General features: G+C 30.4%; 2 pseudogenes across 1 annotated transcript; one reads left to right on the top strand and one right to left on the bottom strand.

The window, feature by feature from the left end:
* Positions 1–2,971: 2,971 nt before the first annotated feature.
* On the bottom strand, positions 2,972–6,650 carry LOC107632529 (putative disease resistance RPP13-like protein 1 pseudogene; annotated as a pseudogene). The gene has a single exon (XR_015907239.1). The product of XR_015907239.1 is annotated as a putative disease resistance RPP13-like protein 1 pseudogene (transcript).
* Positions 6,651–11,350: 4,700 nt separating this feature from the next.
* LOC148569867 (zinc finger protein CONSTANS-LIKE 5-like) lies at positions 11,351–11,936 on the top strand (annotated as a pseudogene).
* The last annotated feature ends 2,471 nt before the right edge of the window (positions 11,937–14,407 follow it).

Here is a 14,407-nt window from a genome sequence, read left to right as displayed (position 1 = left end):
AAAATTACAACACAAACAAATGACCAAAAAATTATTGCAGTGATACCAACATTAGTTGGTGAATAGAAAGGTATGTTCTTTTCATAAATTTTCAAATATATTTATTTATTTATTCAAAGAATTATATATTATATAATAAATTTAACTAGAATAATACAACACAATCTTATTTTAACAAAACTTATAACACCATTTTAACTTAATTTTGTCTATATTTTTTATTTAACTATTATATTATAATATAATCATATGACTATTCGATTAGCACAATTTTAAGCACAAAAATCTACATCAATCTACAAATTGAAGAATTTATACAACTTATTTATGGGTATTTCATAACCAACAAATATTTAAAATATTAATTAATTTATTTTATTATTTAATTTAACAAATATAAATAATGCCTTAAGAAGGACTGATCAAGATGAAGAAATAATGGAGATACTAAGCCAAGATTATGTCAACACAAATCTTTAAAACAGAATTATCAGAAATCGAACAACTATTCAAGATCTATTGGCTATGCAATGAAAATCTGATGATCAAATATGACCCAAAAAACTCACAACATATATTATACTAACTCAAATACCATATACTTAGTGATAACAAAAATTAGAAATTTGAGTAGAAAAAGATCTTTACAATTTTAGCGACTATAAATGAAATTGATGACAAATTGGAGCTATGTTGAATGTGAAAAGTGTAAGAAAAAAGCATATAAGAAATGAGACAAATATATTTGTGGTACATATAATCAAACGCCACAATATTCAATGATAAGATAAATTTATATATTTATTACAAAAAATCTCATCAAATTATAAGTTACTAACTGAATAATTACTACAAGTTCATCATTAAATTAAAAGTTTCAGATCAAAGTATTGCAACAACTTTTGTTCTATTTGATAGAGAAGCAAAAAAATTATTGGGCACAACTGACTCAAATTTAATGACACTTCATGAAGCTAATGACACTGAAGTATCATCCCAATTAAAAAATTTGTGTAACCCTTTAACCTCAAAGAAGGCTCTCAATAATACACAATTATCAAGACATTTGTCCTAACAAATAATACTGAACCTCAAGTTCTACCACAACAAATAAAAAAGGTAATACTACAAAATATTTTACTTATTCAAAACATCATTTATATTGCTCATTTATATTTTTCATTGATTATAAGAATTAGTTTCGCTAACACTAATATCATCAGACGAAAATGACGTACCAATCAAGAGACTAAGGAGAAAGAAAAATAAACAAATCCAAGACACATATTCATAATAAAAAGTGCACACAAATAAAGAACATGTCTTCACAAGAATACATGACAGAAAAAAAAAGCAACAACTGCAATAGCAACTGAAAATAAAAAAGAGGATAAACACTACATAAAAAGACTAAGTCCATCAACAAAAATAAATGTGACCATTAAAACAACAAATAAACATGTAGCTTTGTAGAATTCCAATATAAAAAACTCTTGTACTGTAAAATATTTCAAAACTAACAAATTCTAAATTTAACATTACTTTTTATATATATATATATATATATATATATATATATATATATATATTATTTAAATTATTATTTTTAAATAATATGATATTTATTAAAATATACTACATGCTATCATTAATTTATTGTCCTGCGCGATATGTGGATCTAATTTTAGTTCTTGCTAATTTTTTGCACAACTAAAATTTGGTTGATGATCATAGTTTTTTTTTTTTTAATTTGCTAAACGTATGTATTAGGTGATTGTATGATTATATTCATTAATTTTTAATTTCTTTGTGTAATTTTATTCATAAGTTATATAGTGTCTTTGTCATCTATATATCACTTTTTTTTCAACAATTTATATTTTTTAAACATTATTTAGTTGTAATAATATTATTAAAAATACATGTTGTCATGATTCATAAAAAATAAAATTTAAAAATTGAATGTCGTTTTTAATTATCAAAACATTAATAATATTCATAATTATATTTTATCTAATAGTTTTATTATTGTACCATACTATTTAAATATAATCTAAAAAATAAAAGAAAAGTAACTATTTAAAAAAAAATATACGAAGTCAAGTGAATAAACTTCAATTGAATGTTTTTATTACTTATAATCTAACTTATGTATAATTTTTTTTTATGATTATTAAATTTTGAATTAATTTTTTTAAATTATTATTTATCATCAAATATTATAAAATTTAAATTAATTTTGGTACGCTATTAAACAAAATTTTAAACTTCTTAATCAATTAAACTTGATCTATATTATTATTCAATTAAATTACAAAATAACGATTAAGCACAATTATTATTTATATTAAAACGGTATATTTTTTGTTGAATAATAATATTATTAAATTATATATAAATTGTCAAATTAAATAAATGCATTGTATAATACTTTTTACAAATTAATTTTTAAATTTAATATTATTTTAAATTTACACTATATAATATAATTAATTTAGTTCTCCCCACATCGCGCCTGGATGTTAATCTAGTTTTTATAATTATGTGGTAAATGAAGAAATTAGAACAAATTGAAGGAAGGAAATACGAAAATGAATAAAATAGTAAATGAAAACAGATAGTAAATGAATTCAATCACGTCAAATGAGTTATAACTCAAATGACATAATTTTTCCATATTCAAGTAAGAGGTTGGGACTTCGAATCTCCTATTTTCAGTAAAAAAAAAAAATGAATTCAACCACCACTATAACTCAAATTAATTCAATCGTTTGTTATCCAATTCAAATAGTAAATCAACAACAAATAAAAAATATTTCCAAATGAACGTGAACATTTATAAACACAGATTTCAATGAAGTTTGTGGTAAAAAGTCTCACTACCCGACGTACCCTATCGACTTGTGTGATCTAGATTATGGTTGCGGACCGTATATTACCAATCTTTTGCTGGAAGTCTTGATTTGTCTCAAACAGCTCTTTTAACTTCTTGCATGCTTTGATGGTAAGATGAGAAAGGGAGGTTAGTTCTTCAAAAGGTAGAGACTCAAGCTGATCACAAGCTTCAATCTCCAGAGTTGTGAGAGACACTACGGACTGAATTCCTGTGTTGTCAATCGAAGTCAGACTCGGAAGTCCACTGATATGAAGAGAAGTCAGTGATGTCAATTGCCGCAGATCCCATGCATTTTGAGGGAAGAGACTTATGCATTTGATGATGGACAGTGACTTCAGTTGAGGACACCCTCCTACCGGAAATGAAACCAGGTTTGAGCAGTCATTCAGCTCAAGTTTTCTAAGACATGGGAGACCTTTTGGAGGAAACAAAATTGTGTTGAGATTCCCACAATCTTGTACATTAAGTTCTTCAAGGTTGGTGAAGTGGAATAAATTGAAGGTGATGATAGAATTACAGCAACCCTTTAAGTTTAATTGCCTAAGAGAAGGATAGTTGTCAGAGCCCCCCATTAAATCACTGAGAGCTTGGCATCCACCAATCACTAGTATACATAGGGCAGGAAGCTGATTAGGTAACCTTCCCACTAGTTTGGGACATCCGTTTATGTGAAGCTTTTCGAGTGAAGGAAATCCTGCACACTGACTGCTGGATTTCCAAACTTGCCAATTGGGCATGTTCTCAAACTTGATGATTTTCAAGGACTTGAATGGCTCAGTTGTATTCCCATAAAATTCAGAACCCACCTTCTGAAGGCCTCTCATGTTAGCTATGTAGAGTTCCTTCAGGGAAGGTAGTTCTCCAAGTGGAGGAAGTAACCAACAATTTGTGCAATTCGCAAGCTGCAGAAACACCACATTGGAGAAGGCAGAACTCCCCATCCAAACTTGACATGCGTCGATCAGTAATAGGTCCACAGAAGGAAATTGATCAGGTATATCCCCATTCAGCATGGGATATCTATCTATGTTAAGCTTTTCAAGGGAACGGAATCCCACACCTTGATTGCTGGTTGACCAATCTTGCCAACTGGGCATGCCCTCAAACTCTACACTCTTCAAGGATTTGATCTTCAAGGACTCAAATGACTCAGTTATATCTCCATAGAATTCTGGACCCACCTCCCGCAGCTTTCCCATGTTTGTTATATAGAGTTCTTTGAGTATGGGCAGTTCTGCAAGTGAAGGTAGTGACAAGCAATTCCTACAGTTCGAAAGCCGTAGAAACACCATTCTAGAGAATGCAGCACTCCCCAACCAATTTGGCAGGCTATCACCAGCAAAATTTTGAATGGTAAGCCTTTTCACATTTTCATGTGGCTTCAACTCATCCAGTACACTATTTTCACTGTGTTGAGTACCAGTCGACCATTTGAATCCCAACTCATGAATATATTGTTTGCTACTCAACCCAGCATTGGAAGCTTCCGCTGGTGAAGATACATTCTCCAAGTTGTCAATCAAAAGTGATCCACGAAGATCTGGTAGTTTCCCCAACTCATCAATTTTGGACCCCCTGCCATTACTTACCACAAAACTAGTCAACACTTGAAGGGATTTCAGTTCACCAAAATCTGCTGGCATCTCAGTGACACTGCTTTCCCTGATATCAAGATGTCGCAGATGTACAAGTTTGACAATTTTTATTGGTAACTTGCGAAGGGAGCGACACCATGACAAAATTAGTGTCTCCAAGTTATAACAGTCGCAAGCAAAATCAGGCAGCTCCTCGATAGTTGTATGAGAAAGATTCAAGTACCGGAGATGCAATGAGTTTCCAAGTGAAACTTGAATCTTGGTAATTGCATACCTGGACAGGGACAGAACACGCAGGGGATTCTTCTTTTTCAAGAAATGTCCAACAATATCAGGGAATGAATACCTGCTGTTACGGACTGAGGAATTGAATGGTAAGAGGGTCCTCAGTTTTTCTAAATGAGAGAAGGACTCAAACTTATCTGCGACACCATTGTTGCTTTGAGTATATGATAGATGCCGAATCCAACTCTTATTTCTTTTTGAATTATCATCTAGATTGTAGTAGAAATCTCCAGCGACAGACTGAGCTAAATCACTGATAAGGTCATGCATCCTAAAGTGAGATTCACTTCGGATTTGACTGATCAAAAAAAGATCTGGACAATAGTTCCTGAAAGCATTCATGGCCGACATCTTCTACTCGCTTCTGTGTGTCTGGTTTCGGCAGAATACCTTCAGCCATCCATAAGTAAATCAAGTCCCACTTTTCAATTTCATATCCTTGAGGAAATATGGAACAGTAAACAAAGCATTGCCTTAACAGCGAAGGTAGATGATTGTAGCTCAATCTTAAAGCAGGAAGTATGCTGCTCTTACCACATGGTAACTCCCATATATGGCTGTTGCATACATTTTCCCACTCCTCAACATCCTCCGTGTAATGCAAAAGGCTCCCTAGTGATTTTGCAGCTAAAGGAAGGCCTTTGCACTTCTTCACTATTTCCTTACCAATTGCTTCTATGACATGGTAGTTGATAGGTTTTCCAGCTTTGAATGCATGACTTGAGAATAAGTTCCATGTATCTTCTTCTTGGAGAGGCACGAGGGGATGAGTTAAATCAGCTTGAACTGCTTTTGCAATTCTTTGACTGCGTGTTGTTACGATGATTTTACTTCCCCTGCCTCCTGAGAGGAATGGCCTTCTCAGCGTGTCCCAATCGAGAGAGTTTTCATCCGAAAACCCGTCCAAAACAAGCAGAAACCGCTGTCCTCTTAATAGCCTCTCAAGCTTGATTTGGAGTACATTCAAGTCTGAAATGTTAGAATGAGACAAAGTGAATGACTCATAGACTTTCTTGGTAACTTGACAAACGTCTGATGTCTCTGAAATACAAGTCCATGATCTGAACTGGTAAAGATTGTCGTTGTACAACATCCTAGCAAGAGTGGTTTTACCAACCCCTCCCATCCCAACAATTGCAACAACAGCCACCCTTTTTCCATTAGATGGCAGAAAGTCAATAATCTTTTTCTTGTCATCATCTCTGCCGTACACTTGATGTTCATCCACCAAAGAAGTTGTGGGTAAAGCCAACGAGAGTGACTTACCAGCGTTGACTTCATTGAGGCCAAGACTGCCCTTATGCTCAGTAAAAAATTTCAGCATCTCAACTATCTTGTCGAGATTAGAAGTCAGTTGTCGAGCAGATGGAGTTAGAGAATGAAGATAAGCATTAAACCGGCCAACGACGGTGTCAGATCCAGAAGAATCCTCCTTGTTTTGAAGAGTGGCAATCTCATCCAGGAGATCATCAGCATCATAGGCAGCATTCCTCAGCCCATCAAACCATTCCTTGACGGATGTATCAGTGAACTGCTTTTCCTCAACATCATTGAGCACTGTGGCAGCTAACACCAACAGCATCTTCAACTTCTCCAGGAGTGGCTCGTCAATGTGGTTGCCTCGGAGGAATTCTAGAACAGCAGGAGAAACTATAGTGTCTACACGTCCCAACGCCACTTGCATTGCCGCAGACACAAATGAACCAATCCAATCAATGTTTTGGTTGGTCATGATGGAAAGGTCGGTAACAAAGCGAAAAGCTAAACAGTAAAAGGAGTGTAGTGACCGGTGTCTGGTATTCAGAACTCCTCTCCTTTCTTGAGACACACAGACAAAAGAGAAAAGATCAACGTTTTACGGTGAATTCAGGCAATGTCGTCGACGACTTGCAGACCTTTTTTTTTTAAGTTATTGGTCTTTCATTATTTGTTTATCAAAATGGAGTCCCTCACGCTTAAAACTTTTTTTTTTTAAATACTTTTTTAATAATTAAATTCAATATATATATATATATAATCGATTATTGTATTATTTTTATCAAAATTAGACTAGATAAATCGATTTAACTGAAAAATCGATGAATAAGCAATTTAAATTAATATTTTTTTTATAAAAAATGACTACAATATTTTTATTATAAAAAATAATTAATATATTTTTATTTTATATATATATATATTAATTTTAAAAATTCTAAATCTTAATCTTATGACAGTATAGACTAATATATTTTTATTTTATATATATATATATATATATATATTGAAAATTCTAAATCTTAATCCTATGCATAGAGAGAAGAGATGTTAGGATTTAGAGTTTTTAAAATTAATATATATATATATATATATATATATTTTTTTTTTAATTATTTTTTATAATAAAAATATTATAGTTATTTTTATAAAAAATATTAATTTAAATCGGTTTAAAATTTAGCTTATCGATTTGACCAATTTAATTTTAACAAAAATAATACAGTTTAATCAATTATATTTGTTAATTAAATTTTAATTATTAAAAAATATCTTTAAAAAAAATATTTTAACTTTTAAGTGTTTTTGTGCGAGTAATTTTCTTATCAAAAAATATTATTTACACAATATATAAATATATGTAGCTTAATTTATTTTTATTTTTAGTTTAAATATAAATTTTATTAAAATAATTGATTTTAATAATTCATTTTACTGTATATATAACCTGGTTGTTTATTTATTTATGTATATTTTTTTTATTGCCAGCTTAGAATACAGTTATACAGCTAGAGGAACAAATATTTTATTACGATGTATAATTATCTTTTATTAATTAAAATGTACAGCACATCACAAGCTTAATTACGGTATATATATATATATATATATATATATATAGTAGTGGATATCCCGCCATGCGCGGGTCAATATACTTACAGAATATTTAATACGAATTAAATAATATAAGTTTAACTAACATGGCAATTGAGTTAGCCAATTAAGAGGTCGCGAGTTTGAGTCACATATCTTTTTAAATTTTTAGCTAATGAATAATAGTTTAAATGATATAGACTCTCCATATTCAATTAAGAGGTTGTGGGTTCGAGTCTCCTATCTTTCCAAATTTTTGCCAATGAATAATAGCTCAAATAATATAGTCTCCCCATACTCAATTAAGAGGTTGCGGGTTCGAGTCTCGTATCTTTGGTAAAAAAAAAAAAAAAACATGACAATTGAGAAGTTTTTAAAGTTATTTTTTTTTTATTTTTTATTTATAAAAAATAGTATTATTAATATTTAGTGTAAATTTTAAAATTAAATTATAGTTTTTTGAAAATTATTTAAGTATTTATAGAAAAGTTAAAAAAAATAACTTTTTTTATAATAAATTTTTTTTATTATATTTTTTTTAAAATAAATACTTTTAGAACTAAAAAATCAAAAATAGAATAACTTATTTATAAATTACTTTTAATCAGGGACGGATCTAGACATATTATTATGAGGGGGTCAATAACATATATAATATTAAAAATTTATGCAAAAAATTATATAATATGAAATGCATTACAAAAATATATCGATAGAAAATATATTTTAAAATACAAAAAATATGTATGTATTTTTTATTAACGAAGTGGTCGATTTTTCGTATCATAAAATTCATCAATAATAGAATCTATTATTTATATTAAACTAAAGAGGAGTGCTAGGGGCCAGCAACTTTTGTGATTTGTAGCCATCAAGTAGCCATCAATGATGATTTTAATGGTGTGAAATTTCATCCAATGGTTCAATTTTCTTTTGCGGATTACATGCTGGCCAGAATTTAATAAAGTTGCTGGCCCTAGACTTTTCCTAAACTAAATCCTAAATAAATTTTTTAAAAAATTAAATCATACTTAATAACTTATTAGTTATTACTATTAATCTTTTTAAAAAAAGTTGGGGGCCGAGGCCTCCACTCGTCCCCCATATATCCGTCCCTACTTTTAATATAAGTATTTATTATTTAAACTATTTTTTCAAAAAAAACTTAATTAAATTATTTATACAAACGGATCTAAGTACATGATAAATTTGTTATTAATAAATTTTTTAATTAAAAATGTAAAAAATTTAAATTTTTAATGTATTTATTTTATTTTTATTAAATAAAAATATTTAAAATTTTTTATTAATGATAAACTTATCATCATATATTCTAGGACACATCTTAGTTAAACTTTTAAATAATACATAAAATTAATAGTAAATTCATGTATTGTTTTATGAGAATATCACATTTGATGAAGTGAAAAGTATAAGAGTTAGTAATTTTATTTTATATTAGTTAATATCTTTAATTAAGTTTAATATGTTTAATTTAACTAGATTAAGACCGGTGCAATGTGGTAGAGATAAATTAATTATATTATATAGTATAAATTTAAAGTAATATATATATATATATATATATATATATATATATATATTATTTAGAGATATATTAGATAATATGTAAATTAATATTAAATTTAGAAATTAATTTATAAAAAATATTTTATATATATTTATCTAATTTGACAATTTATATATGATTTAATAATATTATTATTATTCAACAAAAAATATACCATTTTAATATAGATAATAATTATGCTTAATCGTTATTTTGTAATTCAATTGAATAATAAAATGAATTAAATTTAATTGATTAAGAAGTTTAAAATTTTGTTTAGTAGCATATCAAAATTAATTTAAATTTTATAACAGTTGATGATAAATGATAATTTAAAATAAAAATTAATTTAAAATTTAATAATTATAAAAAATAAAAATATACATAAATTAGACTATAAATAATAAAAATATTCAATTGAATTTTATTTACCTGATTTTATATAATAATTTTTCATTTTTATTTTTAAATAGTTATTTTTGTTTTTTTTAATTTCTTTTAGGTTATATTTAAATATTATGGTACACTAATAAAACTATTAGATAAAATACAAATATGAATATTATTAACGTTTTGATTATTAAAAACGATATTTATTTTTTTAATTTTATTTTTTATGAATCATGACAACATACATTTTTAACAATATTATTACAACTAAATGATATTAAAAAAATGTAAATTGTTGAAAGAAAAAAAAAGCGATATATAGGCAACAAAAACAATATATTAACAGATGAATACAATTATACAAAGAAATAAAAAAACTAATGAATACAATTATACAATCACCGAATACATATGTTTAGCAAATTAAAAAAAAAAAAAACTATGGTCATCAACTAAATTCTAATTTGCAAAAAATTAGCAAGAATTGAGAGGGAGAAGGAGAAAGAAAAAGATGTATTATGTGAGAGGAGGTAAAAAAAATGTGTGAAATAAATGTTGATTTATATAATAAATATAAGAATGAGTGATGAGTATGAAAGAAGAAGAGAAGAAATTAATTTTTAATTAAATTTATACTTATTAAAAATAATTAACATTAACATTGAAAGCAATAGTGTAACCTACATAAAAATAAAGGATAAGAGAATATGAAAAGTTACGATTAAAAAAAGAATCATATAAGTATAACATTATATAAAGATAGGTTATCATAAGGAGATAAAAATACAACGAGAATCATATGGCATAATGCAAAGATAGAAAATTGTACTCAAGTGTTTCCTAGGGGGTGAGCACGGGTAGCGGGTACCCGATTACCCGTCAGAATTCGAACCGAACCAATTAAATTGGTTTTGAAACCAACAGGACCCGAACCAAACCAATGTCTTTTCTAGTAATTGGTCCGGATAACGGTTCTGGGAGTGCAGAACCCAAACCCCCGTAGACCCGACCATATATTAATTAAATAAAAAAATTAATATATATATATATGCCTTTTAATGTTTTTGAGTTATCTAGTAACCCTAACAAACACTAGCAGCGGCGCCCTACCTCACCCCATGTAGTAAACCCTAGCAGAGCTTCCTCAAACCTTACCACCTCACCGTTACTCACGCAACCAGCTTCCTCTCCATTGTTGGCGTTTCCGTCACCATTGTCTTCTGTGGGACCATCAGCATCGTCGTCCACGGGACCGTCAGCATCGACTTTTCCATCGTCGTCTTTGGTAGCGGCAGCGACGCAGCAACCAGCTTCCTCTCCGTTGTCGGCATCTCTAATTTCGTTTTTTCAATTTTTTTTATGAATTTCTGTTTCATCGAGTATCCAATTATCCGAACCGAACCAATCCATTTTTAATTGGTTTGGTTTGGTTTGGATACATACACAAAAAACGTAAATCCGAACCAATTATAATCCAATTGATTCGGTTCTAATTTCACCTTAAATCCGAACCAACTCGACCCGTGCTCACCCCTAATATTTCCTGAGATTCATGGAATTACTCAATTTATTTTTCGAGGTTCCAATTTCACTATAGTAGTCCCCCAAATTGAGCTCTGGGCACCATAGTGGTCCTTGAGCTCATCTCCATTGATGACTCAACGATTTAGTGCCACATTGTACCCACTTTGACCCCACACCGCTCCTCTCCTTCTCCTCCTTCTCCACGGCACTCTTCTCCTATGCTATTCTCCTCTCCTTCCCTTCACCCGCCGCCACAAGCACGCTCCCGTCGAGCCCTTCTTTAACTTTGCCGAAGGCCTCTACGTCTCCTTCAGCTTTACCGTCCCAACCAATGCCTCCTCCAACGGATTTCCCAATGACGACGCCTTCTGGCTCATCCCCTACCCAAACTACAGCTCAAAACTCATAGACGCCCTAGACATGAAATCAAGGCAGCTGTTCTTCTCAAAAATTGATCATTTTCTCGATTTCAGTTACCCCAACTCCTTCTATAACAATAATAACAAAACAACAGGGCCAAAAACGACAACGTCGTTCCCATTCAATCCAAACCTGCCCCCATGATGAACCACCATGCCAAAGGTAGTTGCTTGGACATCGATTTCTGTAGATCAAAGCTTTCCTCCTTCAATTATCCACTATGCCAAAAGTAGTTGCTTGGTGCTAGATGAAAACACCGTCTCAAATACATCGTACTCATTTGGTCAAAATTGCTTCGATTTGAGTGATAGGATTGGTGGGAATTGGCGGTGGAGCTATGCAGCTGTGCGAGATGAACTATGAGGTAGTGAGAGATGAGAGGAGTAGGAGAGGTGGCGAAGGGTAGGGAAAGGTAGGTCAAAAGAGAAGGAGAGACCGAGAGAGGGATGGAGAGAGTTGAGGATGAAAGGAGATGGAAAAGGGATGACAAGAAGAGCAGAGTGCGGTGAAGAGGGAGGGGAGGAGAGGAGGGTGGCGTAGGAGAAGAGTGTGGTAGAGAGAGAGAAAGAGGGGAAGGAGAGGAGGGGTGTGGGGTCAGAGTGAGTCCAATGTGGCACATGATAGCCACATCAGCACTGATTCACTGAGTCATCGCCGGAGATGAACTCAATGACCATTATGATAGTCGAAGCTCAATTTGGGGACCACTATAGTAAAATTGAAATCCCAAGAATTAAATTGGGTAATCTCGTGAATTTTAAGAATTATTATGGGGATTTATTTAAATTAGGCATTTAAGCTGATGTGGCATAATATTAGAAAGCTAAAAGACTAACAATGCATCTAGAAATTACTTTGTGCTCTGTTTTAATATATTACTAATAGATTAATATGTTTTTTAGTTAATATTTTTAAATATTATTGATTAATTATTAGACAAAAATAATAAATTCTATTGGCTCTTTAACATTATTGTTGAGTTTAAAAGATAATAATGATATTTTTTATAACAAATATATATTTGGTTGGGTTGAAAGTCCAAAAATTTGTTTGATGTAAGTGTTGTTGTACAAACCCATATGATAGCTGAAATTGACAAAATATGCTAAACTATTTTGGGATAATTGAACATTGAATGGAGTTACAAGCCGCTGCCTTTCTGATCTAACAAAAATATATATATTGAGACTCATTGATGCTGCACTATGTCCAATCTGTTCGGGTAGTGATAATTTTAAAAAATAAAGTTGCCGATCTTTAATCAAAGGAAATAAGAATTTCATAAACTATTGAAGCTAGAGCCTCATCTTCTCAGGCCCAAAAATTAATTGTGTAGCCCAAATAATAGAACCAAATGTTTGAAGTGTAGCTACTTGGACCAAGACCATAGCCTAATTCATTAGCTTCACGAAGGAAAAAGATATTTGTTGCTGGTGGAGCTTTGTCATTTCGGGTAAAGCACAGAGAAGAAAATAGAGGCTACTTTCTTCTGCTGTAAATCAATGACTGACATTGAAACTTGGGGCTAAAGCAACAAGATTAAAGATTTAGATTTGGATAATACATTAAAGAACTCATATCAATGGAACTGTTGCTGCTCATCTCTCTTCTGTGCTACTTATCTCTGTTCTTAATTCTTGATTTTCTAGTCTAAATTTTTAGAAAGAAGTAGAAGACTTTTGCTAGCTTAATATTCAATGTGTTAACTTTGTTTGCTTGGTTACCTCATACAAAAAGAGGAAAGAATCAAAGTTTAGGAAGGAGAAAAATTTTCAAATCCAAACCTAACCAAAACTTTCACTATTCAAGTCTGAAGTTTTAGAAGATATGCACGTACACTAAAGAGATCATTTATCCCAAACGAAAGGTAATATTTGAGAGTTTAAAATCTGAGTTAAGCTTATAGAATTTGAACTGTTCTACATCATCTCCTTCATGGGTTATCATTGAATATTCAGTTTTTATGCGTTATCTTTCTTGGTTTTGATTCAATGAAAAAGGCATATATGTAAGGTATTAAGAAAAAGTCATTGAGAGAAAATGCAAAGAGAGGTAACTTGGAGAGAAAAACCAATATTTATGTCATATCTCTTTTGATTGTATTTCTGTTTTGTTTCATGATCCTTAGAGGATTCCCTTATTAAGTTGGGTGAGCACTTAGTGGTTGAGAGTCGAGAGTGAACCAAGTCAAATCAAGTTTGAGTAGAAGTTTAGTTTGTTCCGGATAAGATTGGATAGAATCCTAGGAAATTGATGAATGTAAATTTTTGAAAAGATAACAGTGGTGGAGACTTTATATAAGCTATATTACACAAAATAGATGAACCAGGATATATGACTAAGTCATTTTCTCTTTCCTGCTCTGTTTCTAATTTCATTCTCTATGAGACAAAATGAAATTGTTTCCTGCATAATCAATCTTACAGTTAAAACAAAAGAATAGTTTTACTTTTTAGTTTGAGACTAAGGGCCAGTTTGGCTAAACTTTTTAAATAAGTTCTTTTGAAAAAGAAGCTTAAAATATAAGGACTTTTATTAATAACAACTTTTAAATAAGTTATTTTGTGTTTAGAAAGTTATTATAGAAGTTTTTGTTTTAAAGTTGTGCATTAAATAAGAGTGATAAAATAGCTTTTGAAAATAGGAGAAGTCACATTTTTTAACTTTTTCAAAAGCTCTTAAATAACTTTTTGAAAAGTTAAAAGTTTATCTAAAAAATTGTACCAAACACTATTAATGTAACTTTTTATAAGTCAAAAGTAAAAAAAAAAAAAAAAAAAAGTAGCTTTTGGAGTTCCTAAACGGACCCTAAATTGATCAAATTTAAAAAAAAGTCATAGATTCAAACTCTCTTTTCTAAGATATAAAGAACCTTCA

The sequence above is a fragment of the Arachis ipaensis genome, chromosome B3 (genome assembly GCF_059453495.1).
Source record: "Arachis ipaensis isolate K30076 ecotype BB chromosome B3, ASM5945349v1, whole genome shotgun sequence".
Classification (NCBI taxonomy): Eukaryota; Viridiplantae; Streptophyta; class Magnoliopsida; order Fabales; family Fabaceae; genus Arachis; species Arachis ipaensis.
Note: the sequence above shows the minus strand (reverse complement) of the source record. Positions and strands in the feature narration are given on the sequence as shown.